At 41.9% G+C, this 20,190-nt stretch overlaps 1 protein-coding gene across 5 annotated transcripts in view; it reads left to right on the top strand.

The window, feature by feature from the left end:
• The first annotated feature begins 3,690 nt into the window (after positions 1–3,690).
• Positions 3,691–20,190, top strand: part of LOC139544072 (erbin-like) — a 125,335-nt gene continuing 108,835 nt past the window's right edge. For 2 of the 5 annotated variants that reach the window (XM_071350791.1, XM_071350793.1), the window contains exon 1: positions 3,691–4,297. The gene's annotated coding sequence lies outside the window, so the exon portion shown is untranslated. Of the gene's footprint in view, positions 4,298–9,448; positions 9,468–20,190 lie in introns of those variants that run through there. The other 3 variants (XM_071350794.1, XM_071350795.1, XM_071350792.1) reach the window with 2 other exon arrangements.

A 20,190-nucleotide genomic window follows, 5' to 3' on the forward strand; every position in this document is an offset into this window, starting at 1 on the left:
TGGAGTCGCAATTCAATGGCTCAAACACGAGACGTATGTGGCAGGGTCTACAGACATTCACAGATTACAAAAAAGAAAACCAGCCCCATCGTGGATATCGACGTCTTGCTTCCAGACAAATTAAACAACTTCTTAGCGCGTTTTGAGGACAAAACAGTGCCATCGACGCGGCCGGCTACCAAAGACTGTGGGCTCTCCTTCTCCGTGGCCGACGTGAGTAAAACATTTAAACGTGTTAACCCTTGCAAGGCTGCCGGCCCAGACGGCATCCCTATCTGCGTCCTCAGAGCATGCGCAGACCAGCTGGCTGGTGTGTTTACAGATATATTCAATCAATCCCTATCCCAGTCTGCTGTCCCCACATGCTTCAAGATGGCCACCATTGTTCCTGTTCCCAAGAAAGCTAACTAAATGACTATCGCCCTGTTGCACTCACTTCTGTCATCATGAAGTGCTTTGAGAGACTAGTCAAGGATCATATGACCGCCTCCCTAACTGTCACCCTAGACCCACTTCAATTTGCTTACCGCTCCAATAGGTCCACACACTGCACACTGCCTTATCCCATCTGGACAAGAGGAATACCTATGTAAGAATGCTGTTCATTGACTACAGCTCAGCATTCAACACCATAGTACCCTCCAAACTCATCATTAAGCTTAAGACCCTGGGTCTCGACCCTGCCCTGTGCAACTGAGTCCTGGACTTCCTGACGGGCCGCCCCCAGGTGGTGAAGGTAGAAAACATCTCCACTTCACTGATCCTCAACACTGGGGCCGCACAAGGGTGCGTTCTCAGCCCCCTCCTGTTCACCTGTACTCCCTATTCACCCACGACTGCATGGCTATGCACGCCTCCAACTCAATCATCAAGTTTGCAGACGACACAACAGTGGTAGGCTTGAATACCAACAACGACGAGACAACCTACAGGGAGGAGGTGAGGGCCCTCAGAGTGTGGGGTCACCTCTCACTCAATGTCAGCAAAACAAAAGAGATGATCGTGGACTTCAGGAAACAGCAAAGGGAGCACTCCCCTATCCACATCGACAGGACAGCAGTGGAGAAGGTGGAAAGTTTTAAGTTCCTCTGTGTTCATATCACCGACAAACTGAAATGGTCCACACACACAGACAGTGTGGTGAAGAAGGCGCAACATCGCCTCTTCAACCTCAGGAGGCTGAAAAAATGTGGCTTGTCACTGAAAACCCTAACTTTTACAGGTGCACAATTGAGAGCCTCCTGTCGGGCTGTTTCACCGCCTGGTACGGCAACTGCACCGCCCACAACCAAAAGGTTCTCCAGAGGGTGGTGCGGCCTGCGCAACGCATCAACGGGGGCAAATTACCTGCCCTCCAGGACACCTACAACACCCAATGTCACAGGAAGGCAAAAAAGATCATCAAGGACAATAACCACCCGAGCCACTGCCTGTTCACCCCGCTTCCATCCAGAAGGCGAGGTCAGTACAGGTGCTTTAGAGCTGAGACAGAGAGATTGAAAAACAGCTTCTATCTCAAGGCCATCAGATTGTTAAACAGCCACCACTAGCACAGAGAGGCGGCTGCCTACCTACAGACTTGATATCAATGGCCATTTTAATAAATGGAACACTAGTCACTTTAATAATGCCACTTTAAGAATGTTTACATATCTCGCATTACATATCTCATATGTATATAATGTATACTGTATCCTTCACTATTTATTTTTTACTATCTATTGCATCTTAGCCGCTCTGTCACTGCTCATCCATATATTTTATACTTATATATTCTTATCCCATTCCTTTACTAGATTGTGTGTATTAGGTTTTGTTGTTGAATTTGTTAGGTATTAGGCTTTGTTGTAGAATTGTTAGATATTACCTGTTAGATACTGCTACACAGTTGGATCTAGAAGCATGAGCATTTCGTACACTCACAATAAAATTTGATTTGATTTAGTAGTAAGGTGGGAGGAGTGTTCCCTCACATGAAAGGGCTTGTTTTTGTGTGAGAAATTCTGTCCTACCTTGATATTTGATGACTATATAGTCTTATATACTGGCAAAGCTGGGAACAGAAAAGGCAACTGCAAAAGTATGATCATTTTTAATTAGTCAATGTGAAAAGGTACAGTATCTCAAAAAGATGACAATACTTGGACATACCTCAATTGTTATTTGTGTGTCCACAAGAGGGAGACAAAACATCATACATCATCACATTACACTGACCATTGTATATTTGGGCCAGTTTCCAGGGTCCAGACCCAGATTAAGCCTATTCCTCGACTAAAAAGCACTTCAATTGAGATTCTCAATTGGGCATGCTTTTCAGTCCCGAGTTAGATGTAATCTGGGTCTTGGAAACTGGCCATTGGTTTCCACTAGGTTTCCAATAGGCTAGGCTAGGCTGGAACATCGTGACAGAATCCTCTCTTGTAATGTAATTTGCCCACGAGGTGATGTATAAATCATATTCTTTCAAATGCTGTTCATATTCGTTCAAATACAGTATATGCTATTGCACTTGTAGCTACATTGATGGTCTTCAGTCGCTCTGTTGTATTTGGGAGTCATTTATTTAACCAAATGTTTAGGATGATCCCAGTCCTTCTAGGCACTAGTCTAGTAGACGACATTTGATGTATAGACGTGTCAGCCTCAGAATTTTTATGTCATGTCACAACAACCCTTATTCCCCAATTCATCTTTACAGGCGGGACACCTTTACATGGGTGACATTTTCCCTACAAGAGGAGATTATAATTTATTCACAAGGCCCTGTTCCAATATGGCTGTGTTCAGACAGGCAGCCCAATTTTTTTTCACTAATTGGTCTATTAATGAAATTGGTCAAAAGGCCAATTAGTGGAAAAAAATATCAGAAAGCAGCCCAAGATCCTTTTCCATTTCCTTACATCATTCCCTCCTTCCTCTCTTGAAGCTATCACTGATGTGACCTTATAAAGGATTGATGAAAGCTATGCAGTGTATCATTACTTTAATCTATTGAAATGGTATCAGTGATTACGTCAAGGAAGGGAGGAAAATCTAGATCATGCGTCAAATTATTATTGTAACATTCCATCACCACCATCACTTTACTCTGGGATAATCTCAATTGAAATCTTCTCGTGTCCTCTATCACTGATGTGACCCTATAAAGGATTGATGAAAGCTATGCATTGTATCATTACTTTAATCTATTGAAATGGTATCAGTGATTACGTCAAGGAAGGGAGGAAAAATCTAGATAATGCGTCAAATTATTATTGTAACATTCCATCACCACCATCACTTTACTCTGGGATAATCACAATTGAAATCTTCTCGTGTCCTCTCAGCGCCTCCTTCTCAAAACCCATTGGAGAAGAAGATCAGAGGGGCGGGACCTCTGGGTTTATCATCCAATGGGTTTTGAGAAGGAGGCGCAATAGAGATTCTTCCACTGAGTGAATGTACCCTATGTCATGTCTCTCACTGGAGCTAAGACAAGTCTTGTTCACACAATACCAAATGTACATTATTTTCTGTTGTTAAAATAACCTTCCAAATAATTGTGAGTATCAATATAGCAGCAGATAATCAACTAAAATATGTCCTACCTCTCCACAAACCGTATTGGTGAACATAATTTACAAACGACTAAAACACAATTTTCATTGGTTATATTAACATGCCTATCAGGTAAGTGCACTCAGATGCAAGGTTGTCGCCGTACTGGGCCAACGATACAGCAACATACACTGGTGTTGGCTCGGTAGACTGTGGCCAACGCTGTGTTCTTGCTACAAACGAGATGTATGCATACATTTTTGAATGACAAAAATAACAAGAGATTAGGACTGAAAACATTTGGGTGCGGCGTTCTTCAGAAGAAAGGATTCTGCTTTGGATGTGGTGATTTTTTTTATTATTTTGCCTTCTGTATTTCCTTGGCTGTTGTGGACATTTTGGATTCCTTTTTAGTTTTAATGTTCGTTTTTATATTTTTACCCAAATACAATTATTTTTGATAACTATTTCCCCCGTTGATTTTAGTAATCGCTTTTTGTTTATGTATTGTTTGACTGGACACTTTTTCAGCGAGACGCAAACTCTGAACAATAAACAACTTTTGAGGGGATTGGTCTCGCGAAAGAATGCGTCTGACTGATTAGCTAGCCAGCTAGCTAGCTAGGTGTAGTTTAAGTGGATGCTTGGAAGAAACAAACCTTGTCGGCCAGCGAATTTCTACAGTTTAAAACGTTCGTGGATTTAACCATTTTCGGACTATATATCCAATGAGAAACTAAATCGACACCATTGTATGGTAAGTGAAGTCTAACGACACTCGTTATCACTGTAGCTATATAGGTAGCAGTTGGCTAGTGTGTGTGGTCGCGAACAAACGCTTAAGCTAGTTACCCCGTCGGGTCGCTAGCCGAGGGGGGGTGTATTCCCGCTAGCTTGCACTCTTTACAGGTGGATTTCCTTACGAATGGTGTTGACTAACTAATAATTACTAATGCAGTGGCGTTGGTTGGTTATTGTGGTAAAGCAAACTAGATAGTTTGATGGTTTTACAAGTGGCAATATCACAATCTGGCAATGAACGTTACTCGTTTACTTGTTTTGTTTTCTTACACTGGAATGTCGTTAATGTAACTACTGTTTACTTTCCATTAACGTTAAGCTATCTGACATTAGGTACTTTAATAGGTAGCTAGAAGGCTACCAACCTACAGCCCAATTCATTATCTGACATTGTCAATAAACAGGACTCGTGCCTCTAAACAATCAATATAATGCGGAAATAAGAGGCCAGCAAACTGTAGCTAACGAGATTCAATGTATGTTGTTCATCGCTTCCTGTGTCGCACACCTTCAGTTCTTATTCGAGGACCGATATCCTGCTGTACTCGGCATCTTGGCATTTTCATTTAATTAACTTTTCCCTTTGTTAATAAGATTAGCTATCTAGTATCCAAACTAGCTAACTTCAATCAGTTGGCTTTGATCATGTGTTATTGACCCGAGACAATGAGGCTAATCTCGCGACGGATGTATCTGAAGGTGATAAGAACGTATCTAATGGCATTCTCACTATAGCTACCTAACTAGAATGATTAGAACCCTGCAATGACTGGGATCTTGGTGGGAGGTGAAAATTCTATCAAATCTTATTTGTTAACCTTTTGTATTTACCCTGGATAAATAGGCTATTACTAGCTTTACCTGTGAGCCATCCTATGCTTAGGTCTATGGAGTAAAGGCTGTCTTTATTTTCTTGAAATAAATACAACATTACTGGTTTGTTACTTTTGTGGTTAGTGAGCCTAGAGAATTAGCAGGTGAGGAATCTAACAGGATATGTTCGAAGGCACTTGGTAGGCTCATCTTCACTGTGGATTATCAATTTCACTACTCTGCACCACAGCACCTCCAGGTTATTAGAACTATCCAAAGGTGAACCTGTTGACCTGACAACCTGAGCTGTTCATTATTGTGTGACAACTGGGGAAAATGCCATCCCATAAAGAGCTTTCCTGTGAGGTTGCCATCCTCTTACAGGTAGTCTCTTTACCACACCTGCTGTCTCGACCTCTGAATGCTCTGCTACGAAAAGCCAACTGACATTTACTCCTGAGGTGCTGACCTATTGCATCCTCTATAACCACTGTAATTATTATTTCACCTTGCTGGTCATCTATGAACATCTTGAAGAACAATCTGGCTGTAATTGCTATGTACTCTTATCTCTACCAGGCACAGCCAGAATAAGACTGGCTAACTCTGAGCCTGATTCCACTCTAGGTTTCTTCCTGCCTTTCTCGGGAGTTTTACCTAGGCACCGTGCTTCTACATCTGCATTGCTTGCTCTTTGGGGTTTTAGGCTGGGTTTCTGTGTAAGCACTTTGTGACATCTGCTGATGTAAAAAGGCTTTATAAATACATTTCTTTGACATACAGCAGCAGATGAGTGATCCTTTCGAGGGGTTTTTGACTGATCTTGTTGGTTGGATTGATTCCTTTTAACCATGCCTTGCTATAAAGGAAGTAGGCTATTTGCATTTTGGTTAGTATAATATGGTAGCCAAAACAATCTGACGATTCTGTGATATTTTTTCCATGGCAAAAGGAAAACATGAAGCAGATATTACATTTAAATGTAAGAAAAGCAATACATATGCACATAAAATAAATGTATTCAAATTGGTAACATTTAACAACAAATCATACCATAACCCCACTGCCACCATTGGGCACTCTGTTCACAACGCTGACATCAGCAAATCGCTCACCCACACAACGCCATACACATGGTCAGAGGTTGGCTGGTTGGACATACTGACAAATTCTCGGAATAAAATTATGTTGGATGCGGCTTATGGTAGAGAAATTAACAATCAATTCTCTGGCAACAGCTCTGGTGGACATTCCTGCAATCAGCATGCCAATTGCACACTCCCTCAACTTGAGACTTCAGTGGCTTTGTGTTGTGTGACAACTGCACATTTGAGTGGCCTTTTGTCCCCAGCACAAGGTGCACCTGAGTAATGATCATGCTGTTTAATCAGCTTCTTAACATGGCACACCTGTCAGGTGGATGGATTATTTAGGCAAAGGAGAAATGCTCACTAACAGGGATTTTAGACAAATTTGTGCGCAAAATTTAAAAGAAGCTTTTTGTGCATATGGAAAATTTCTGGGGTATTTTATTTCAGCTCATGAAATATGGGACCAACACTTTACATGTGTTTATATTTTTGTTTAATGTAACAACTGTATTGACAATATAATTAATTGATATAAAATTGATATTGTGTGCCTGGGTGTGTGGGAGAGGGAGTTCAATTGGGATTGTGTACAATCCTAGATCTATGATCAGGGGCAACTTTTCAGGGTAAGGTGGTTCAGAGGCCGTGAAACAACTGGGCTGGAGAGCATCCAAGTGAGAAGAGTCAGCACAGCATCTTCTCACCCTTAATTTGAATAAGCATAGAAAAATAAAGAATAGAATGAGAGACAGAGTGCACCAGGGCTGTTACTCTGTGGGTAAAAAGACTGGAGAGACCTGAAAATAGCTGTGCAGCAACACTCCCCATTCAACCTGACAGCTTGAGAGAATCTGCAGAGAAGAATGGGAGAAATTCCCCAAATACAGGTGTGCAAAGCTTGTAGCGTCATACCCGAGAAGACTCGAGGCTGTAATCGCTGCCAAAGGTGCTTCAGCAAAGTACTGAGTAAAGGGTCTGAATGCTTATGTAAATGTGATATTTCAGTTTTTTTGTATTTTATACATTTGCAAAAATGTCAACCTGCTTTTGCTTTGTCATTATGGGGTATTGTGTGTAGATTTATAAGGTTGGAAAAAATAATTAATTTCAGAATACGGCTGTAACGTAACAAAATATGGAAAAAGTCAAGGCGTCTGAATACTTTCCGAATGCACTGTTTATCTAATGTAGTTTATGAAATCAATTAAGACATTGAGCAAATACAAATAAGGCCGCTACATACACCTACTTCAAACCCTACACAATAACACTGATTATTTTACCAGACACAGATTTTTCTTTTTTTTCCTGTGCCACCAAAGTTTAGCATACTACTGGTATCATGAACAGGTTTACTAGTTCTGTAACATTATATGGAACAATGTTTAAATTGAACAAATGGTTAGCGGGGAGAGGCTATACAGACACTCCTGGCCTGCAAAGCGATGATGTATGTCGCACAGCTTAGAGCCGAGTGAACTGAATCACACGGTTGTTGCCATTCATTCTCTCCCCATTGAGTAGACTATATCATAGTGACATGTAGATGGCTACCAATATTAGTTATTTCTTGAGTAGGCTGCTATCCTACTATCTAATCATGGTAGGGGAATTTTTCTCTCTCACGATACTAACTACCGCAGACAACACTGATAGGCTACAGTTTCACCTGAGGTTGGTAGGCACCTCACAACGCCGGTCATTCAATTTCGGCTTTAGGGTTTGCTTGTAGGTGGCCCACAACATGGTTTGTGGCCCGTCAATCTGGAAAAACGTTACGCCGGTAATTTATGGGTCATATATTTTGAACTGCTAGAAACAAGTCATTTTCTCTAGTAATGGTAAAACCATACCTGTCACTTTTTTTCTAATTCGCACAAAAATATATTTACGAGCAATTTAGAGCAGACCAACTTGAGCAAGCTAGCTTAGAGGTACCTACCCAGCAGCTGCTGAAAATATTATTTCACTTCACAGCCGCTTCAAGAAAAGGTTTACTAAAATAGTCTGAGCTTCATGTCTCCCCCGAAAGCATGAGGTTAGCGCCTGAAACGGATCATTTAAATCTACAGTAGGCATAAGCAATTACTGTAAAGAAATACAATATCTTAGACTAGTTTTTACAGTAGGTTTCCAATTACTGTGAAGTCTTTTTCAGCATTTTACCCACAATGCAGTGCAATCTACAGCATAAATGCTGTAAAACAAATTTACGGTATTTTACTGTTCATTCTACATAGTTTTACTGTTGAAATTCCAGAAAGTCTTAGTGTACCTTTTGTTCATGCCAGTTCCACTGGCTCGGCAAATATCCAGCTGTATAAAATGATTAAGTGGAGAGATTTGATGTGAAATTGACTTGAATTTGACAAGACTTTCCACAAAACGCAACAAACAGTTCTCCAGAGGACACATCGTAGACTATTTTTTGCAGACTCGCACATTTCCAATTTGAGGAAGATTATATTGTATGCTCGATCGCAAAGAACTTGTGATGGCCCGTATTTCTCTAACAACCCATGCATGTCAAGCAATAGGTTAGTTGCAAAACAACTTAGAAGAACATCAAAGGACATTTCCAAAATAGGACTATCGATGGAGCAAGGCCTGGGTGATATATCAACATAGTGGACAGGCTAGCATGCTGTTCAAACAGTTTGAGACAGACAGAAGGGGTGTGTTCTTAACAATTCAAATGTTCCACCTTGGTAGCTAGCAAATAAATCTGAATTGGCTAAACTTGAAACATATTGAACAAAAATATAAACGCAACATGTTAAGTGTTGGTTTCATGAGCTGAAGTATAATTTTGTGCACAAATTTGTTTACATCCCTGTTAGTGAGCATTTCTCCTTTGCCAAGATAATCCATCCACCTGACAGATGTGGCATATCAAGAAGCTGATTAAACAGCATGATCATTACACAGGTGCACCTTGTGCTGGGGACAAAAGGCCACTAAAAAATGTGCAGTTTTGTCAAATAACACAAGGCCACAGAAGTCTCAAGTTGAGGGAGTGTGCAGTTGGCATGCTGACTGCAGAGGAATGTCCACCAAAGCTGTTGCCAGAGAATTGATTGTTCACTTCTCTACAATAAGTCGCCTCCAACGTCGTTTCAGAGAATTTGGCAACCAGTCTCACAACCGCAGACCATGTGTAACCACGCCCCAGAACCTCCAAATACGGCGGCTTCACCTGCGGGATCGTCTGAGGGAGGATGGGTAATTAATTGTCTATTGACTGATTTCCTTATATGAACTGTAACTCAGTAAAATCTTTGAAATTGTTGCATATTGTGTTTTATATTTTTGTTCAGAGATTTGTTTATGAGACCTGTGTTTATTTTCTATAATGCCTACTACAATAAGGTAGTCATTATTAGTGAATGTGAATTGTGCACGGTTCTGGTTAAATTCGTGACAAAAAGGGCATTTTCATAGACTGACTTGAAAGCCAGATCAGTGATTATTGTGAAAAAGCAGGTTAAACTATTTTGATAAAATAACAATTGTTTGTGGAAGGCTGATGTATGGCCTAGGTATAAGTTAACAAGCTCTGACTTCATTAGATTATAGCTGACTGTTTTAAATGCAGTGGATTTGACCATTTTAATTGTACAACAAAGCTTATTTAGAGAGAACATTTAAAAAAACTGAGATGTATATTGTGAATTGCCCATAAGTTTGAGATGATTTTCAGGCCATATCGCCCAGCCCTACTAGACACTAAAAACAAGACTGTTATGTCACTGACAATGTTGTAAGCACACCCTGTGTATTTTCCCCTTTGCCTTGCTCATGATGACTAACAATCATAAGGTGAAATGGATCGGTCTCCTGTCTCGCTCTCAAAACAAATAGTTTGAGATTCATTGCTTCCTTTGCATTGCAAGCAACTGACAAGGCAGGCAACAATGATCTTTAGGAGTTAAGACCCCTCTCACTGGTCAAACCTTACAGTATTTTATTTTTATTTATTTCACCTTTATTTAACCAGGTAGGCTAGTTGAGAACAAGTTCTCATTTGCAACTGCGACCTGGCCAAGATAAAGCATAGCAATTCGACACACAACAACACAGAGTTACACATGGAATAAACAAAACATACAGTCAATAATACAGTAGAAAAAAAGAAAAGAAAAAGTCTAAATACAGTGAGTACAAATGAGGTAAGATAAGGGAGTTAAGGCAATGAACAAGCCATGGTGGCGAAGTAATTACAATATGACAATTAAACACTGGAATGGTAAATGTGCAAGTAGAGATACTGGGGTGCAAAGGAGCAAGATAAATAAATACAGTATGGGGATGAGGTAGATTTTTACAGTTCGTTCTAGTCATCGGCAGCAGAGAACTGGAAGGAAAGGCGACCAAAGGAGGAATTGGCTATGGGGGTGACCAGTGAGATATACTTACTGGAGCGCGTGCTGCTATGGTGACCAGTGAGCTGAGATAAGGCGTGGCTTTACCTAGCAGAGACTTGTAGATAACCTGTAGCCAGTGGGTTTGGCGACGAGTATGAAGCGAAGGCCAACCAACGAGAGCGTTCAGGTCGCAGTGGTGGGTAGTATATGGGGCTTTGGTGACAAAATGGATGGCACTGTGATAGACTGCATCCAATTTGTTGAGTAGAGTGTCGGAGGCTATTTTATAGATGACATCGCCGAAGTCGAGGATCGGTAGGATGGTCAATTTTACGAGGGTATGTTTGGCAGCATGAGTGAAGGATGCTTTGTTGCGATATAGGAAGCCGATTCTAGATTTAATTTTGGATTGGAGATGTTTAATGTGAGTCTGGAAGGAGAGTTTACAGTCTAACCAGACACCTAGGTATTTGTAGTTGTCCACATATTCTAAGTCAGAGCCGTCCAGAGTAGTGATGCTGGACGGGCGGGCAGGTGCGGGCAGTGATCGATTGAATAGCATGCATTTAGTTTTACTTGCATTTAAGAGCAGTTGGAGGCCACGGAAGAAGAGTTGTATGGCATTGAAGCTCGTCTGGAGGTTAGATAACACAGTGTCCAAAGAGGGGCCAGATGTATACAGAATGGTGTCGTCTGCGTAGAGGTGGATCAGAGAATCATCAGCAGCAAGAGCGACATCATTGATGTATACAGAGAAGAGAGTCGGCCCGAGAATTGAACCATGTGGCACCCTCATAGAGACTGCCAGAGGTTCGGACAACAGGCCCTCTCCGATTTGACACACTGAACTCTATCAGAGAAGTAGTTGATGAACCAGGCGATGCAATCATTTGAGAAGCCAAGGCTGTCGAGTCTGCCAATAAGAATGTAGTGATTGACAGAGTCGAAAGCCTTGGCCAGGTCGATAAATACGTTAATAGTTAATAGTTAGTAGTTAGTAGTAGTGATTCATGGCATTTTCCATGGAGCCCTCTTCTGCTTCACAATGGTCCGATCCGTCCCCCAGGAAAGGAAATATTTAGACGGATCCTCCAGATCTGTTCCACCAGGGCCATGCGTCAGGACTAAGTGTGTGTGAAAGTGCTATGGAATGTTTCCATTAAGACGTAGAGAGCCCGGTCTCTCGAGTGCTACTGTATATTCACTGCCTGACTGTATAGCCATGCTTATATCACATGTTCTTGGTACAGACTGAGCATCAGATATACTGTAGATCATTTTATGTTGGTGAGTAAGAAGAAAGCACCTCATGAAACCTAGGCCGTACCCATTGGTAAGTTATTGGTTTTGTGTTGTTTATTACGTGCCACTTGGAAACAACAATAATTTAGAACGATATAATCTTGAAAAGAAAAGGAAACGTATTCAATATGAAGCCTCTGAGGCTGTGTAGCCTAATCTACCCTGTTTAAAGCTCAGTAGGTGACTTGGTTACTGTCATGAGGAATCGATGTGTATTGGAGCATGACTCCAGTGTCCTTAGATTGACCTTCATTGATTACCCACATTTGTGGAAATTGGGATGGTTATTTTAAAGAGCTCTATATTGGGTGCTTTATATATCACCCATTTGACTGTTTTTTTATGTATTGAGCGAAGGGCAGATGGACAGGGAATCAGTCAAAGGGCTGGCGGTGAACACGACACTGTCAAAGCCAAATGGAACTGTTTTGGAACAGTTTCATTTTCATCTGCATCCTGAGAATAAGCTCAAGCATGCTCTCTCTTATTCCCTGTCTCTCTTTAATCTGATTCACTTCAGAAATGACACTGAAACCCCTTTCATCATCTATGGGGAGTGGGGGCTGGCCTTTGACTGCTAATGTATCTGAGCCCTTCCCCCTGTGGTACAGCAAAGTGACTGTTCCCCCAGTGGCTTCTCTCTAGAAGATGGGGCCTATATTTCTATGGAGTTTTTCCTAGCCACCGTGCTTCTACACCTGCATTGCTTGCTGTTTGGGGTTTTAGGCTGGGTTTCTGTACAGCACTTTGAGATATCAGCTGATGTAAGAAGGGCTATATAAATACATTTGATTTGATATCAGTCCATTTGGCTTTGACAGTGTCGTGTTCACCGTCAGCCCTTTGACTGATTCCCTGTCCATCTGCCCTTCGCTCAATACATAAAAAACCAGTCAATTGACATTAATCCAACTGGATTAATGGCCCCAGAGAATGCTTTTTATCTCTATTTTCACTGAGTTGTGTGGTATTGACACAAACTACTACATATCTATAGGGAGACACCATGACAGTTTATTTTTGCTCCTTGTCCCTCTGAGCTGTGTGGGGGGGATTTTGCCCCAGCACTAGGTCTCGACGATTAGTAAAAACAGGTGTTATAGGCTAACGCTAGGCTTGAAGTGGACCAAAGCCTGCATACACCTAACAGCCTGCATAAACTCACAGGACAAGGCGTCGAGTAAACCCCATAGGTCTACTGCTACTGTCTCACAGTCAAGAGAAAGTCAGTTGGACAGTTTCTGTTGATGTCTGGCTTGCTGGTGTGAATGGAGACCTCATACCTTCATCTCCCGAACTTACTCGGAGGATGTCCTAAAACCAGGGCATTAATGCTATTTTCTTGTTGCTGCGGGAGGGCGGCCGTGTTAAGGGGGTATAGGAGGAAAGGGCAATCAACATTTAGAATGGTTTTCATTGTGAGTTTGTGTGTGTGTTGCCAAGACAGCAGGAATGGGAACGGTTGTTGGATTAGTGAGGCGAGGGCCTTGTTCGGTGTAGGACTCAGACCCAAAAGAATCCTGAGTCGGACTAGGACGGCTCCACCACATACACTGACCCTAATGTTGCTGTTTGACAAAATGGCAGTAAGCATGATTATACAGTAAACATCAGTATATTCATTGATAGCAGACACAAAATGTGTATCTTTTGTAGGACATTTCCGAGAGTGATACTGGGACAGCAATGGAGAAGACCCTTTGATGTGTTTTGTATACAGAGATGAGCCAGAGGCTTTGAGAGAGCTCTGTTTATGTCGGTGTGAAGATGATGATGTGTGTTAGGAAGGGTGGCAGCCTTGGTAGCTGTAGACAAAAGTGGTTGTTGAAGGAGGCAACACAAAATCCCCCTCAGTTTTCTGTATTTGGGCGAAATAAACCATGATCTCACAAGATTACACTGTCAGAACTAGGGCTATGGTGGTCATGACATTTTGTCAGCTGGTGATTGTCAAGCAAATAACTGCCGGTCTCACGGTATTTGACTGTTAATTAACATAAACACTTAGCATCTCCTTTGGAACATCTACATTTTAAAAAGTTTAAGTCCACTTAATATGACCTACACCATAACAATAAATCCATTATTTATTTTAGACAGGTCTAAAGAAACATGATATTAATGAAATGTAGTCTATTTCAGAAGAACAGAATAGCATACTCTGAGTGTCCTTATGTTAGGCCCTGATCTGGCTGTGGTCTGCAAAATGAACTAGTGTAGCCAAGATTTGCTTACAATTCCATGGCATTATTTTGTATTATTTTATAGTATGAAGAATACAATTGAACAAAGCTGAAATAAAATAGAAAGGATGTTTTCTCGCACATGCAGCTAGTCTGTGTTGAGCGTTTAACAAAGAAACAGTTCTTCCTATTTTAATTTAGAGTTATTTATGCAAATTTAGTTGTGAGGCAAACTTGGGCTATATATTTAGATTTTTAATCCATTTTAAGGCTGCATGATGCGACTAACAATGATTTGAAAAAATGTGCATGAAAGGAACGAGCTCTGCTTGGTTTCTTGCACAGGCTGTACACACTTCATCAGTCTCTCATTCACAATTTGACAAGCACTAGATAATGCCTCAAATTTCCCGGCGGCATCCACCTAGTGTGGCCGTAATGCCCCATTAAAAAAAAACATCAATGCCTTTTGTGGCCAGTGGCAATTGTGCACTTGGACTGAATATAATAATTATAATTTTCTTCTCCTGGCTGCATGTTCCGAATCACCTCTCACTCACATGGCTCTCTCAGATATCTCAAATCTTATTAGCCAATGCCCGTCACGTGATCGGGTTCTCACAGGCATCTGTCTCAGCTCCGAAGAAGGCTTCAAGTGAAGACGGAGACATCGGGACGCAACTGCGTAATTCGCTACGAATTCCGAGGGCATATTGGAGATGTTAGAAGAACTATCCACACTTACTTTTCGTCAGCCAACAACATGAGAAGGCCTAACGAACCGCAAAAGGACTAGCTTATGTCAATCTACTATCTCCCATAGTACAACAGTTTACCTATTCTATTGGCTAACTTGTCATTTTGTTTGAGAAAGACATATTCCAAACATAGTCTGGGAAGTCCTGGGATGCGATAGATCCCAAATTAATACAAACACTTGCATACATTTTTTTTTTTTAAAGCAATGAGGCTGATGCAACAGATCAGAACTTTGTTCCAAAATGCAATCAATTAACGGGAAAACAGCATTCACAAAAGTGACCATAAATGCGATTATGTATATAATGCTTAATTATAAAGGTGTATTTTTATGGTGAAAATGATATTCCCCAAACTTGAAACTCACACGCCGCCTATGTATGCCAGTTAGGCTCTACACCGGTTGTAAAGCGGGTTAATTTGCTTCAGTTTAAGAAGTGATTTGGCCACTTGAGTTGTGATACAAAGTTTCAAAATATTTAGGCCTATGGACTAGGCTACATGAGGTGTGGGACTATGATTGCAAAGAGTCAACAACAACAAAAAAGGCATGGACTGTTTCTTGCCTTACTGCACACAAGCTTGGCATCATTCGCAAGTGATAATATACAATTCACAAGTGATAGGCTAATATTGTCATCCATCAGACTATTCTTGATAAAATGTTGTCTTTACGTATACTAAATAATATATGTATTTTTTTATTTTATTTAACATTTATTTAACCAGGAAGGGCTCATTGAGATTTGAAATCTCTTTTTCAAGAGCTTCCTGGCCAAGATAGGCCTCACCAAGTCATTACACAATTACAGACATACAACATGAAAAACTACAGGTGATCATAGAATTCACAAGAGTATAACAAAATCATAAAACTGCAAATTAAAAACATTGACAGGTCAGGAATCAGCCTCAAAATCCTTCATCAATGATTTAAAAACACCAATCGGGACAAGTTCTTCCAGTTTAAAGGTATTTTGTAAGGCTTTCCAAGCCGATGGCGCAGAGTACATATAAGCCCTTAGAATGGACCATTATCATGCACCTGTCTCGGGAACAGGGGCAGAGGAAAAAATTACATGTCATCTATGCACTTAAATAGCAAATGGAGGTCACTTTTCCCTTGGTTCATTTCCATGCCAGCCAGGAAGGCTTTACTCCTGTTGTAAAGCGAAGCAATGTGCTTAATATTAGGATAGTTGAGAAATAAATATAGTAGGCCTAGCCAATAGAAAGCTGATGGGAACCTCTTTTTAATAGAGGCCATCAAAACTCTGTTTTCTCACGCAATTGCATAACCTATAGAAATAGTGTGCAACATGAGCTCATGGGCTCTCATGAAGTATATGATTTTCGATTACAGTTGAAGTCGGGAGTTTACATAGCCGTGGTATATAGGCCATATACCACAAACCCCCGAGGTGCCTTATTTCTATTATAAACTGTTTACCAAAGTAATTAGAGCAATAAAAATACATGTTTTGTCATACCTGTGGTATATGGTCTGATATACCACGGCTGTCAGCTAATTAGCATTCAGGGCTCGAACCACCCAGTTTATAAATATATACAGTTGAAGTCGGAAGTTTGCATACACCTTAGCCAAATACATTTAAACTCAGTTTTTCACAATTCCTGACATTTAATCCTCGTAAAAATTCCCTGTCTTATGTCAGTTAGGATCACCACTTTATTGTAAGAACGTGAAATGTCAGAATAATAGTAGAGAGAATTATTTATTTCAGCTTTTATTTCTTTCATCACATTCCCAGTGGGTCAGAAGATTACATACACTCAATTCGTATTTGGTAACATTGCCTTTAAATTGTTTAACTTGGGTCACGTTTCAGGTAGCCTTCCACAAGCTTCCCACAATAAGATGGGTGAATTTTGGCCCATTCCTCCTGACAGAGCTTTTTCAGTTCTGCCCACAAATTTTATATGGGATTGAGGACAGGGCTTTGTGATGGCCACTCCAATACCTTGACTTTGTTGTCCTTAAGCCATTTTGCCACAACTTTGGAAGTATGCTTGGGGTCATTGTCCATTTGGAAGACCCATTTGCAACCAAGCTTTAACTTCCTGACTGATGTCTTGAGATGTTGCTTCAATATATCCACATAATTTTCTACCCCATGATGCCATCTATTTTGTGAAGCGCACCAGTCCCTCCTGCAGGAAAGCACCCCCACAACATGATGCTGCCACCCCCGTGCTTCACGGTTGGGATGGTGTTCTTCGGCCTGCAGGCCTCCCCGTTGTTCCTCCTAACATAACGATGGTCATTATGGCCTAACAGTTCTATTTCTGTTTCATCAGACCAGAGGACATTTCTCCAAAAAGTAGAATCTTTGTCCCCATGTGCAGTTGCAAACCGTAGTCTGGCTTTTTTGGTGGTTTTGGAGCAGTGGCTTCTTCCTTGCTGAGCGGCCTTTCGGGTTATGTCGATATAGGACTTGTTTTACTGTGGATATAGATACTTTTGTACCTGTTTCCTCCAGCATCTTCACAAGGTCCTTTGCTCTTGTTCTGGGATTGATTTGCACTTTTCGCACCAAAGTACGTTCATCTCTAAAGAGACAGAACGCGTCTCCTTCCTGAGCGGTATGACGGCTGCCTGGTCCCATGGTGTTTATACTTGCGTACTATTGTTTGTACAGATGAACGTGGTACCTTCAGGCATTTAGAAATTGCTCCCAAGGATGAACTAGACTTGCGGAGGTCTACAATTTGTTTTCTGAGGTCTTGGCTGATTTCTTGGCTGATTTCTTTTGATTTTCCCATGATGTCAAGCAAAGATGCATTGCGTTTGAAGGTAGGCCTTGAAATACATCCACAGGTACACCTCCAATTGATTCAAAGAATGTCAATTAGCCTATCAGAAGCTTCTAAAGCCATGACATAATATTCAGGAATTTCCCAAGCTGTTTAAAGGCACCGTCAACTTAGTGTATGTAAACTTCTGACCCACTGGAATTGTGATACAGAATTATAAGTGAAATAATCTGTCTGTAAACAACTGTTGGAAAAATGACTTGTGTCATGCACAAAGTAGATGTCCTAACCAACTTGCCAAAACTATAGTTGTTAACAAGAAATGTATGGAGTGGTTGAAAAACGAGTTTTAATGACTCCAACCTAAGTGTATGTAAACTTCCGACTTCAACTGTATATTTACATTGAAGTCAGAGTGATTAGAGGGACAATGTAGTGCTGAGTACCAGGCATTTAGCAAGTTTGGTAGGCTACTAATGATCATCAGCAGCATCAGCTCTTGGAGAAGCCTAGTTAACGTGACTAAGCGGTCACATGGAATTTGACTGCGGCCATGACTTGTGACTGCCGGTGTGGCGGTAATACGGTCACCATTACATAACAAAAAATTACAAGGAGCACTTGCTCCTAAGTTGTAAAATGTACGAGGACAATGAAAAATATTTGACTTCCATCCATGATATGAAAATGTATAGTGCCAATCATGTTTTGAGCCTATACAGTGTTTGTTTACATTTACTTTGTTTACAAACATTGGGAAAACAAGCTCATATTTGGGCTTCTGATAGGGTACGACAGTTTAACTAAGCTCAAGAGTTATACTCTTCAATAATCAATGGGTTAATATTAGGGGTGTAAAGGGACACATTCGTACCGTTCGGTATGTGGATCTCGGTTCGGTCCGCACTGTGAACCTGAATTTTTTGTTAGAAAGTGCATCGGCGACGTAATACCCACAGCAACGATTAAAACATTCCCAAACCAGAAACCGTGGATTGATGGCAGCATTCGCGTGAAACTGAAAGCGCGAACCACTGCTTTTAACCAGGGCAAGGTGACCGGAAACATGACCGAATACAAACAGTGTAGCTATTCCCTCCGCAAGGCAATCAAACAAGCTAAGTGCCAGTATAGAGACAAAGTAGAGTCGCAATTCAACAGCTCAGACACAAGAGGTATGTGGCAGGGTCTACAGTCAATCACGGATTACAAAAAGAAAACCAGCCCCGTCGCGGACCAGGATGTCTTGCTCCCAGACAGACAAAATAACTTTTTTTGCTCGCTTTGAGGACAATACAGTGCCACTGACACGGCCCGCTACCAAAACCTGCGGCCTCTCCTTCACTGCAGCCGAGGTGAGTAAAACATTTAAACGTGTCAACCCTCGCAAGGCTGCAGGCCCAGACGGCATTCCCAGCCGCGTCCTCAGAGCATGCGCAGACCAGCTGGCTGGTGTGTTTACGGACATATTCAATCAATCCCAGTCTGCTGTTCCCACATGCTTCAAGAGGGCCACCATTGTTCCTGTTCCCAAGAAAACTAAGGTAACTGAGCTAAACGACTACCGCCCCGTAGCACTCACTTCCGTCATCATGAAGTGCTTTGAGAGACTAGTCAAGGACCATATCACCTCCACCCTACCTGACACCCTAGACCCACTCCAATTTGCTTACCGACCCAATAGGTCCACAGACGACGCAATCGCAACCACACTGCACACTGCCCTAACCCATCTGGACAAGAGGAATACCTATGTGAGAATGCTGTTCATCGACTACAGCTCAGCATTTAACACCATAGTACCATCCAAACTCGTCATCAAGCTCGAGACCCTGGGTCTCGACCCCGCCCTGTGCGACTGGGTACTGGACTTCCTGACGGGCCGCCCCCAGGTGGTGAGGGTAGGTAACAACATCTCCACCCCGCTGATCCTCAACACTGGGGCCCCACAAGGGTGCGTTCTGAGCCCTCTCCTGTACTCCCTGTTCACCCACTACTGCGTGGCCATGCACGCCTCCAACTCAATCATCAAGTTTGCGGACGACACTACAGTGGTAGGCTTGATTACCAACAACGACGAGACGGCCTACAGGGAGGAGGTGAGGGCCCTCGGAGTGTGGTGTCAGGAAAATAACCTCACACTCAACGTCAACAAAACAAAGGAGATGATTGTGGACTTCAGGAAACAGCAGAGGGAGCACCCCCCTATCCACATCGACGGGACAGTAGTGGAGAGGGTAGTTTAAGTTCCTCGGTGTACACATCACGGACAAACTGAATTGGTCCACCCACACAGACATCATTGTGAAGAAGGCGCAGCAGCGCCTCTTCAATCTCAGGAGGCTGAAGAAATTCGGCTTGTCACCAAAAGCACTCACAAACTTCTACAGATGCACAATCGAGAGCATCCTGTCGGGCTGTATCCTGTCGGGGTGTACTTGAAGACTCAGGCGACCATAGGCTTACTGGTAAAATGCACACGAGGGGGTATTCCAGGGGTACTCCAGGCAGAGCCAACTTCAGTTGGTGGTACAGTCCCAGAAGGTTGAACCACTGAAACTG

This window comes from Salvelinus alpinus, chromosome 18, assembly GCF_045679555.1.
Source record: "Salvelinus alpinus chromosome 18, SLU_Salpinus.1, whole genome shotgun sequence".
Classification (NCBI taxonomy): domain Eukaryota; kingdom Metazoa; phylum Chordata; class Actinopteri; order Salmoniformes; family Salmonidae; genus Salvelinus; species Salvelinus alpinus.